The sequence below is a fragment of the Lissotriton helveticus genome, chromosome 7, assembly GCF_964261635.1.
Source record: "Lissotriton helveticus chromosome 7, aLisHel1.1, whole genome shotgun sequence".
NCBI classification, from domain to species: domain Eukaryota; kingdom Metazoa; phylum Chordata; class Amphibia; order Caudata; family Salamandridae; genus Lissotriton; species Lissotriton helveticus.
The window spans coordinates 15,636,614-15,649,078 of record NC_136068.1 but is presented as its reverse complement, the minus strand read 5'-3'; the positions used below and the strand labels follow the sequence as shown (position 1 = coordinate 15,649,078).

General features: G+C 42.0%; 1 protein-coding gene across 1 annotated transcript in view; it reads left to right on the top strand.

Moving 5' to 3' along the window:
• The window catches only part of LOC144767916 (uncharacterized), a 61,907-nt gene that overhangs the window by 23,628 nt on the left and 25,814 nt on the right, over positions 1-12,465 (top strand). The gene's annotated exons all lie outside the window — the stretch shown is intronic.

Sequence of the window (12,465 nt, the reverse complement as noted above, 5' to 3'; positions counted from 1 at the left end):
CTGACCTGGATTACCTACCTTTAAGTTAAAGCGACAAGGAGGAGCCCGGTTTGCATTCCTGGCCCCTAAGTTATGGAATTCTATCCCTCTGAAAATTAGGTCTAGCACTGATCTTTTGAAATTCAGGAAATTGCTTAAAACCTGGCTGTACAGGCAGGCGTACAATTGCCCTGTTTAACGTTCCGGCTCCTTCTAGATTTAGCGCCAAGAAACCAATCGGTGAACGAGCGCTTTACAAAATATCATTAACATAACATAACATAACATTGCCTTGTTCATTAAATACGTCAAGGCAGATCCCTACAGCTCCTTCACTGCCTCTTTTGAGCTTTACCGCTATGAGAGAAACCCATGGCGTCGGACCAGTGGATCACTCAATGATATCATGTATGAGTATTGACTCAAGTTCTGTTTCAACTGGCTTCTGCAAATGAAATGCAATCGTCTGTGTCCCTGAGCAATAGGACAGTAAGCCTCCTCTATATGTAACTGTACTTTCATAGTCTTGTGTTTTCCTAACCAATTATATAACAAAGGGAACCAACTGATATACTATTTCTTGATGAGCATTCATGGAAGTACATGAATGGGAGCCTGCACTTGTGTATTCTTGTGTTTTGTCATAGTTTCAAATTAACCTTAACTTTCCTGGGGTGATGATGCAGCCATGCATATATTTTAGTTTTCAATTGCATAAGCTGGGGAAATGGAGCTAATTCATTGTATTTGTCCTGAGGCATACTGTTTATCCACGCACCACTGTCGATGATGAAAGGTATCGAACATCCATTTATCTTTAGAGTAATCTTTGGACAATGTTTGAAAGACTTGGGTGCTTGTTCATGTCGACTTTCATTTGTACGTTTCTTCAAATGTGACTAGTCCCACACATGCATTTTTCTCTGAGGTAAACATCAACATCACACAGCCATCATCTTCACTTTGACTTGATACTGATATTGAAGAACTTTTCAACAATGATTTAGATAACAATCAACTTCGTTTGGTGTTAATTTTCCTCAGCTGCTGTGCCGCTTGGCTTTGTGGATGTGCTTCGAATGTCATTTGTGGAACATTCGTGGCCATTTTGTCTTTACACCATGCTGCTCAAATATGAATTTACCTTGAAAAAACTAAAGAGAAGAGGTGTTTGGCAAAACAGGAACAGTTGGTTTAATTAAACATTTCGACCAGGAGTACAGTTACTGAAGCGGTCTGCGGATTGTCTCAAAGTACAATCAATCTGAGCTCATCTGTGTCCCTTTATTGGGAATCATAGAAGTACTTCTGGCGATCATTGGTTGTTAAAAGATTGCGGGCCTTGTCTGTGGAGTCATAAATAAGGCCTCTGATAACAAATGTAGGTGGACTTCGACCTTGCATGGACACAATGTGGGCCAGTAGGTAATATGTCCTGATGTCCGGCATAAGGGGCACTTCATCACTGCTTGTACTGTGTATGCTGTGTCCTGATTTGCTGCGTATTCCTAACTTCATGCGGCATCTACCTTTATGGTGTTTTGGGAATGTGTGCACCCTTCTTGCTATATGTGCTTGATTGGGGCTAATTTCCCTGGACACTTTGGTGTTGCTGCGCTTATCTGGGTGAGGGAACTGAGTTTCCTGTTTGCATGTTTGTCTGCCAGCAAAATGCCACCCATTCTGTGACCTGTTAATTAGCAACCTCAGGCCTATTTTGCAGAGCCTGCCCGACCACGTATTTGTGAGTCGGAGTTGATGGAGAGTTCGTAATACGTGAATTTGATATTAGTGATGAGATTTTGTTCGCTTATGAAAGTGTATCATTATACTATTATCATTGAGTTCTAGTCTGGATTTGGTCTTGGAGGCCTCTTGTTTCCTTTGGGATGTGTCTCAGATGATATTCCCATTACAGTTGCCTTTCTAGCGGCTGAAATTTTATTAGGAAAGTCAAATGACTTTTTATTATGTTCCAAAAAGACCTTGAGTTGGGAGCGTAGTTGAGTGTTGTCGTCAGGCAATTTGCAGTGAGACAGGCTCCCTCTCCATTGACTTGGAGGTGGTCTCAATACACCCAGATAAAGCTAGATATGATTGTGATTGTGATCAGAAACCCTCTTGGTATGGCGGTGTCAAGTACATGAGCCACAAGGGTGGGTATAACAGGAAGTGTAAATATAATCCCAATGTGTGTGCTGGAGTAATCTTCAGGGGTCGACCATGGAGATATCTGATATCATATCCCCAAGTAGCCCCCTTTGCGAGACATTCTGAGAACAAGGATGGAAAGACATCTTCATGGAAGGATTCTGGACTAAGTTCCAGTCACCTCCCAGTAGTGCTTTTGTTTTTGGTTACAGAATAACCACCAGCCCACCATTGCTTGGAGGCCCTTTCTCCTTCATGTCCGGCTAAATAAAACCCACCTTCACACTATTTATCCGCCCGCCAGTCAAATATCACATCATCTTTCTATAAATAAACTGCAGCATGAACATAATGAATTATCTTCGTTAGAAAGTTACTTGACTATTTTTTGTCCCAAATAAGGCTTGATCTTAATTGGTTAAATTAATCAGTTAACACATTGTATAGAGTTTGACGGCCATTTAACATCACCTCTAATGCATTTAAATATATAACTTCCCACTAAGCTCATAAAGGGGTTTAAAACCATAGCTGTATTTCAGTGACCTTCCAAAACTCAAAAAAGAAATGTGACTCTATCAGTTTGTTAAATGAAAATGTAGAAACAGCAGAACTGTGTACATAATCTTAAATAAGTTGTCCTCCAAGGTTTTATGTCCTAACTCCTCAGTGAACAACTCTCCATTGCTCTTGGGTAGAAATTTGTTGCATAAATACATACACCACATATTGCTTCACCATATGTTTACAAAGATAACTTAGAATTGGATTGAAAATTTGGAGAATTAATGCTAAGAGTGGGCAATTAAAAGGCAAATGTAATGTAGTAATGTGTTTTGACTGTTTAAAATAAGCGACTTCTTGACAAAGTTAAATTACCCCACTGTTTGTAATGTTTCAAAGTTTAAGATATAATATCAACCTTATTAAATTCAAAAGTTTGCAACAATAGATGAATTTCTTTCTGAATAATGATATCAAATACGCTAGATTAAGGAGGAGAGGAACTGTCTCTCCACAACGTCGGTTACTCTCAGGTCATTGATGAGGGGTGGTGAGGATTTTGTGATTCAGGAAATGATCAGAGATAAGGTCATATGTGTCAGTTTGGTTTGCTTCAATACTTGATTGTTAGATATTCAAGTGCATTGTCTGATGCCTGGGGGTAGTCTGCCATGGAGAAGGAAGACCTGGCCTGACTGACAAGAGGAGGATTCGCTGGAGGATTTCAGGAAATCTCAAGAGAGTATTACATGGTAGAGTGAGATTTCAAAATGAGAGAAAATTAAAAAAAATCTTTACAATCATGGAGAAAAAAACATCAGGTTTCTTAAGACAGAGTCGTCAAAAAGAATTTTGGAACAGATGCATAACAAATTTGAAGATAATTCAGCATATGACATGCCGTACTGGAGCCTTGACTTCGAATAAAACATCATAAAAGTAATATTTTGTTCATTTAATTTCATTTATTTATGTAACGACTCTATATAATAATAATAAAATATTCCATACCTTCAATGTTATCCGCCTTGCCCAGCCAAGTAATTAAAGTGCCTTTGTGCAATCCCTTCGAACAAGCTGTACTAGATACGGACGCATATCATATTTAATAATTATAAATAATAACTTCATCTATAAAGTGACTCTGTGTCTCTACTCAAAATTTAACAGCGTTTTATTAGGATCTTATGCAAGGAAACCTATGTTTCAGAACAAATTTCTGAAACTATCCATAGGAGGACTTGTTGCTAAATTCAAATAAACATCAGTAAAAAGTTTCAAATGTCTACGTGCCTGCGTTCTTACAAATTTCTTTTTTTTTTTTAAAGTAGCGAGTTAAGATTATAATTATTTGACTAATTTTGGGATGATCGGCCATCTTTAATATCTAGTTGTAATGAGCTTTACTAATTACAAACAGTAAGGTTTTACTTTAACTGACACCCATCTTACAACGATGCCATAGCAATACAACAACAAGGTTATTAATATAACCGGCTCGGAGGTGGGGATTTTTGCCATGCTGAAATCTCCAACTCTGGGCCGCAAGCTCCGACTCCGGGCCGGAAGCTCCGCCTCCGGGCCGGAATTTACTCCCCGATTTCGGACTTAGAGTTAGTAGTCTTAAATCTATTCTGTGAATACCGAAAGTAGTAAGTTCACTCTGTGAATCCCGAAAGTAGTAAGTGCATTCTGTGAATACCAAATAGTAGTAAGTTTAGGATTTAGTCTTAAGTTCATTCTGTGAATCGGGCCCGTTATGAATGTGTATTGTCTCACCAGAGTTTGGCTTATTAGGCCAACCTCTAATCTGTCATTGAGATTGTTTGAGGGAGGAGAGCAGTAAGTTCAAACCTAAAGTCACTCGGCAACAATCCAGGACGAGTTTTCTTATGATGAAAGTTTGCCTTGGGGACAATTTGAACAAGTGGATGAAGAAGTATGTTTCAAAACCAACCTTCATTTCCCAGGTGAGCAGATAATTACATCTTCTTGCGGAAGCGGGTGCTGCCACAGTAGATGATTTGTGATGAGACCCATTGTGACCCCCTTGTGTGCCACACCATACACCTGAACTGTGAAGACTGCTTATATATGATTACTTGTCAATAAAGGTTTTCAGTATGTCATTGACACAACTGCTGCAGATGTTAATCAGAACTGTTAGGTTGGATATAGACTAGAACCTTTAGTTGGGCCAAAATGACTGATGAAGGAATGGTTTTTGTGGATCAGGGACATTGCTTCCAAGGATAAGAAATTAGAGGACCTGGTGATGCACTTCACAATTAAGTGCTCAAAGGATTAATAGATTGAATTTCTGATTGCTTTGTAGCGCCTGAAGCTGGTGGAAATAACATCTGGACCTCCAGCCCAATGATCGTCTTTTTTACAGAGGAAGGTAGGTCAGAGTGAAGTTTGGTGTGAATTTCTTGTGTAACAAGGGTTGTGTGTTGCAGATTATAGGTGATTGTCATGGGTGAAGCATGAACTTCATGTCTTCTTTGGGAACTTACAAGCACTGAGCTGGACCTGCTAGTATGGGGAGCAGCACCCCAACCCCCAAAATTTAGGCACTCAGAAATTCAGATCACCCCAAATTTTACCTTTAGCGGTTCCGCTTCAATCCTTGATCTATCAATAAAGAACCCCATCCTCATTATCAGACGTAACATTAATTCAGCTGAGTATAAACAATTAACTAGGAGTTCTAGATTAGGAATAGTTCAAGGGTATTATTAAAAAGTCTCAAAATCAAGGGGTACAGAGTATTGCAAAATATGCTGTGAAGTCTCAAATGCACAATACATAGTCAGAAATTCAATTATTCTCAGTCTCAAATGAACAGCTAGATTATACGTGGAGAGGACAGAGTCCCTGGTAGAAAAGGAAAGTGATCTCATTATAATTGATATAATCACAAAGGAAACCAACAGAATCTCCGGCTGAAAAGGAAAGGCCTCCCAATAAATAGACATAGCCCCTACTAGACAGGAACGTCTTCTGGCTCACCTCAAAATACAGAGTTTTTATACACAATTTCAGAGCAATTTACCCCTTCGCTGCCAGACCTTGCCTCCCCTCTACCCTCCGGGCAAACCCTTTAATGGCTATTTGGGGTATTTCATGCTTAGGCACCCATACCTTTTGAGTCCACATAAGATATCCATGCCAGTAGGAAAGTAGACTCTGCTTTTATGGTTACCCCCACGGTCTGCCTGGTGTTAAGCTATTTCTGACTAGTCTGACTTTGACCCTGCTAATCAGGACCACTGTCCATGTGCTATCTCCAGGTTCCACCTACAATTGGAATACGTCCTTTCTTGAAGGTCGAACCCAAGCAGTTCGACTTGCCCCTTTTACTGCCCCTAAGATCGCCACCACATGCGGGGTCCCACAGGGCTCGTCTCTATCTCCACACTTGTTCAAGCTTTACCTCCTGCCCCTGATCCACTCCCTAAAAGACAGGAAGGTGACTACCTTCCACTACGCTGACGATCTTTAGCTTGCGGTTAACAGTGTGGGAGGTATGATTCCATGCACTGTGAAGCTCCTCCGTGAGGCCCTCAGTGATCCTGGTACCAGTCTTCTAGACCCGGACAACGACTGATGACATGTTTCTGCCCTTCTGCTGCTGAGCCAAGCTTGAGCAGGGGCAGGCAGAACAATAGATATCCTGTCACATGGAGGTGTAACCACCTCCCAGATGGGGTTTAGTGTATTGGGGCAGGGTGGGGATGCTTGCCAGCACCACAGAGACTGCTCAAAGAGCACACTTGGTGCACTCCTTGCATACTCCAGTTCAAACCAGTTCATAGAGCCGTTGGCTCCCACTCTGGCGTGAAACTGGACAAAGGGCATGGGAGTACCCTCTCCACTGTCCAGCCCCTACTCTGGAAGGGACGCCTGAATCATCCCAAACATTTCCTTAGGGAACTTAAGGGCTTACCTGTAGGTGGGTCCCTAGATTTGTCATGGGACAAGATTTAGATCTGGCACCACTTTTGCTTCAACTATTTGGGCACTCTGGACATCCATGGACTTTGCTCTGGGCACCAAGTCCGCAACTGGGAAGACTACTGCTGCTCCTGGCCTCGTAGTCCTGCTAGTCTGCTGCAAAGTCTGTGCCTGTGCTTCAAACAGGATCCTCCCAAGGCCTTTGGACATCCAAGACACCTGAAGGAATGTCCCATGAAGTGAAGGAGTCACTTCCCTGCATCTGCAGGCACGGAAACAGAGCTGACCAGTCGGCTGATCCTGGGCTCCCACAGACTCTGAAAGGCTCAGCAACACAGGTAGTAGTTCTTCAACTCACTTGAGGCCTGCACTATCTTCTCACTGAGTTTGAGGTCAATATCCCTCGTCGTAACCTCAGGAGCCGAACCCATGTGCACCCCGTCAACTTGCCATTGCAAAAGCATGTTCGCTCTCTTCCTCAGAGATCTTCGGGCTCCAAGTAACCTCAACCTCAATCATCTCCTGTGACCAAGATATTACTCCTGACCACATTTCTTGCACTGTGGACCTGCATCTTTGGCAACCTGATTGAGGTCTTCTTGCAACTCCGGTGCCTCCGTCCTGTGGGTCCTCTTGAGGGTCTTCTTTGACTCCAGTGGGATCACCTGATTGCTCCGAGCTTACTCTGACTCCCCTGCTTGTGGTGAGTTACTTGGACCTTGCTGATCCTGAAACTGCACCCTTTTTGCTTGCCACAATATTTGCAGTTGGCGCTCCATACGGACACTGACCCCTCAACTCTCGACATATGATGGGGGTTAGCTTGTGAACGGCTCCTGGTCTTCCACAGCATTGCCTGGTCCACAAAGTTGCAGCTCCATGGTCACCGTCAACTCTCCTGCAACACCCGACATCGGTGGGAATTTGACTTTCATACCTACTGGTCACTCCTGAGTGGCATAGACTCTGTCCCCTCTGCTTGCAGGTTCTTCTCATCTCAAATTCACCTTTGGGTTCCACGGGACACTTTCACCATCTTCGCCAGCGGCATCTTCCTGAAGTCCTCTATTGAGTTCGACACCAGTTTCCGACACCACTTTTCACCTATGCAGCCGGCTTCCCTGGTGTAGGTATACTGGCTCCTAGGGTATCCACTGGTGGGGTAGCTCTCCAATCTTCTGTCTTCCATGGGGTTTCATCAAGGTCCACTGGGAAAGGTCCTTCTTCTTTGAAAATGCAACTGCAACTTACCCATTTACTTGAATTGAGCACGCGGTTGTGTTCCCATTCTGCACATTGCCTCTGTGGGGTTCCTGGTTACTTACCATGGGTGGTTTCTAGGGTCCCCAGCACTTATATGTCTTCTGGGTATGGTCTTTACTTGAGTCGTGGATCGCATCCCACTATTTTAGTATATGGTTTGGTCTCCCTCTGGCAACCACTGTGTATTCATGCTACTAACATGTTTTATTTGCACAGTATTATGTACATTGTGAATATCTCCGGGTAGGAGATATTTGTATGGGTTAGAGAATGTCTTATAATAAATACCAATTATTATAAATACACTTTGTTGTTCTTTTTCATTTAATATACACAAATAAGATTATGTTCTGGTAAAACAAGCCACTTTACACTCCTTCTGGATTATGCCTGAGGACTGCTCTCCACAACTACCACTTAGAGAGCTTTCAAGGTTGTCTAAGACTACTAACATCACCAGGAGTGTTGTCTTAATTTTACATAAGTGAGCACCATATACTAAGCCAGCCTCCTACAATGCCAAATTTGAGCCCTTTTCTTCCATCATCCCAAGGAGTCTAAAGGTACCCAGGGTTTATAGATTCCCCTGGAGGGGACTGAAAAATTAGGCAAAATACAGCTACGTTTTTTTTGTGGGAAAAAGTGCTGCAGAAGACAGCATCCGTTATTTTTTTCTAGCAAAGGCTTTGTGTTGCTGAAATCACCATCTTTCTATTATAGATAATGGGGTAACCCAAAAAGTCAAGACGGACCTGGGTGCAATACGGGAATGAAAAAATGGTCCGTGGCCGATTTATCATGAATTGAATTCAATTATACACAGTCTGTGTTGTGTAGAGCACTACAACACTCAATATCCGAGTGAACTTTCTCATGCATGCACTCAATTCCTATTTATGAATACATGTATAGAGAAACCACACAAGAAATAGCGCCAAAACAGATCAATTTACTTGAAACAAAAACATTTATTAGTTGACTCGGCAAAGAATTTCTATTCAATAAATATAGGTTGCGCGCAAGAAGGGAGAAAAGGTAGGGGAGTGGGTGTTGGTGGGTGGTGAGAGTGCACATCACAGGAATCAGGATAGATACAATTAGATGATTTTAGAATCACTGGTAATCAAAACCAGACAATGAAGACCTGTCCAATGCATAACGTTCATTTGCATGCAATCTGTAAATTTACAATGTGCAATTAATGCATCTTTCAAAGGAATGCCGAATAGGAAGCAGGTACAGGTCTTGTCAAGTTGAGGGTGTCGACGTTTCGACGCAGCTGATGCAAGGAGGGAGATTCAAGCCTCAGCTGCGAGTCTTCTTCAGGACTGGATATGGCAACCTATTCCCAGTGCCAGGCCTGGCTACTCAGGTATGTAGTCCAACAACGAACCCAATGGCCCAATTACGCCACGGGTACAGGAATCAAGGGTGCGCAGTAACTTCAAGCACCATATATCGCATCCGTTAATGATGAGTGTGATGTCAATCACTTCCCTTAATTTCAGCAGACCTCCAGACAATCCATGTTGCTCCTAGCATACGCGGGCAAGGCAGCAGGAATAGGCAGCATTTTATATACAGTTGTGGCATTTTACCTTTACCTATTTGTCATAATTTTTGTGCTTTCAACCTCTTTCCAGTTAGTGGTAGAAATGGGGGTAAAACCAATAATGGATCCCGGAAAGATATACATTTCTGAAAAGAAGACACAATTTTGAATTTAGCAAGGGGTTATTTGTGAAGTCCTTCAAAGTTTTCCTATAGAAGGTAACAGTTGAAATAAAAAATATTGAAATTGAGTTGAAAAAAACAGCCATTTGTGCCTACATTTTCACCTGTTACTTCTTCTAACTTTGCTATATTTTTGAAAGCACTATACTGTTACGTCTGCAGTACCCTTCTGGTTGTGGGGATATATCGGGCTTGTAGGTTCACCGAGAACCCGAGGTACCTGTGCTGCACCTTAAAATGGTTTTTCATTGTGTACCTGGTATAGAGCAATTCATTTGGAAACATATAAAGAGTGAAAAATAGATATCAAGGAAACCTATGAATTTCCGGAATGGGAACAACATATGGAGTTTATAAGCAGTGGGTATTTGCACATCTCTGAATTTGTGGGTAGCCCTATTAGCATGTGAATTAGAGGGTATTTTTCAAAATGACTTCTTTTTACACACTGTCTTACCTTTGGAAGGCAGCAATGCATAGAAAGACAACTGGTAATAACATTTGTTCTACTATGCTGTATTCCCTTGAGTCACCTTATAAAAGCAGTACCTCACTTGTGTGGGTAGGCCAAGTGCCCACAACAGGAAATGGGTCACAACGCAACATGGGCACATCACATTTTTCCACTGTAAACTGATCCTTTTTTTGAAATGTGCCTAGCTGTGGATTTTACCCCTTACCTCAGCCGGCACCTGGAGAAGACTACAAAACCTGTAAAAAATGTTAACGAGACACCCAGGGGAATCCAGGATGGGGTGACGTATGTGGCTTTTAACAGCTTCTGGTACCCTGAATCCCTTGCAAACCTCAAACGTTGTAAGAAAACAACACATTTACCTCAAATTTATGTAAAGGAAAATTCTGGAATCTGCGTGGATCCACAAACTCCCATGCACCCACTATTTACAAAAGTCTTCCGATAAAAATGGTGCCTCATTTTGTGGGTAGACTAGTGCTCGTGACAGGAAACAGCCCAAAACGCCATGTTGACGCATCACATTTTCACAGAGAAAACTGAGCTTTTTTTGCAAAGTACCTAGCTGTGAATTTTGAACCCTAGCTCTGTCGCCACCTGAGGAAACTTAGCAGACCTGTGCATTTTTAAAAACTAGACACCCAGTGGAATCCAGTATAGGGTGACTTGTTCAGCGGTTCTGTCACCCAGAATCCCTTGCAAACATCAAACTTTGTGAAAAAAACACATTTTCCTCATATTTCTGTGATGAAAAGTTATGGAATCTGCAGGTATCTATAAACTCACACACACTCAGCATTCCTCCAAGCCTTTTGATAAAAATGGCACCTTACTTGTATGGTTAGGCCTAGTTCCCGCAGCAGGAAATGGCCCAAAATGCAACATGGACACATCACATTTTTCCTGTGAAAACTGACTCTTTTTTCACAATGTGGCTAGCTGTGGATTATGGACATTAGCTCAGCCGGCACCTAGGGAATCCTAGAAAACCAATAAATTTTTGAAAGCTAGACATCCAAGTGAATCTAGGATGGGGCTTTCACCAGGATCTGTTACCAAGAATCGCTTGCAAACCTCAAACTTTATTTTTTTTTAAAAAACACATTTTCCTGATATTTCTGTGATGGAAAATTCAGGAATCTGTGGGGAGCTATAAACTTTCACCTACCCAGCATTTCCCCGAGTTTCCCGATAAAAATAGTACCTCACGTCTGTGGGTAGGCCTTGTGCCTGACGCAGGAAATGGCCCAAATGCAACATGGAAATATCTAATTTTTTTACATAAAGAGATTCTTTCTGGCGTGTAACATTGGAGACAAATAGTCTTGAATTGTGTCAGGCTCTGATTGATAGAGTGAACTGATCTGTCCAAAATCTCCAGTGCGCTCTGTAGCTCCAAGATGTAAACGTCAGACCCCAGTTGCCGGCTCCATTTTCAATCCAATAACACATTGTCCTCAGTTACATACTGACAAAGGACCTGATATACCAAACTTATCAATCTACTTGCTTTATAAAGATGCCGCTACAACTCTGTACCTTCCAGATGCATCAGGTATTTACATGCTGTCAAAAAGTAGTCCCTCACTTGTAACTATTTTTTAAGTGATTATGGAGCCCATAGTTAGCCTGTAATCTGGTAAATGAGCAGAAGCCATTTAAGAAATACACCTGCCCAATATTCTGAACCCCATATCGCACCCAGGCCTTTCCGATTGGATCTTGAAACACTACTAGGAAAACAGGATTATACTACAAAAGCAGCGTTTCTTTATTTAAAAAGGCAATTGAATATTTATTACTGATTTCCTGTCAGATACGGATAGCATCCTTCACAACCTCAAAGCAAACCCTCTTGAAGTAATTTGGGTCCCCCAGCCGGTTTAAAAAAGGCTTATATTCTTTCCCCAGTGCTAGCTGATAAGCAGAAAGACACTTGGTCAGGGTCTGCCAGGATTAATAAACTGCACAAGCGCCCAGAAAATGCAGCCCGAAAATATGACTTAAAATCTGGGAGTTGAAAGACTCCTCGCTTATATGGTAGCTTTATAAATCAGTTTGCTCGTCTTACCTGCCTGGAACCCAAAAAAAACTTCCAATGGTGACTTTGCGGTGCCTACAAAATGAATACGGGACCCGAAAAGGAATTGCAATAAAAACATAATGGAAGAGCGCTAAGCCCAGTAATGGACAATGGACTATGCACCTATGGAAAAGCGCTAAGCCCAATAATGGACAATGAACTATGTACCTGTGAAAGAGCGCTAAGCCCACTAATGGACAATGGACTATGCACCAGTGAAAGAGCGCTCAGCCCAGTAATGGACAATGGACTATGCACCAGTGAAAGAGAGCTAATCCTATTATTGGACAATGGACTATGCTCCAATGGAAGAGAGCTA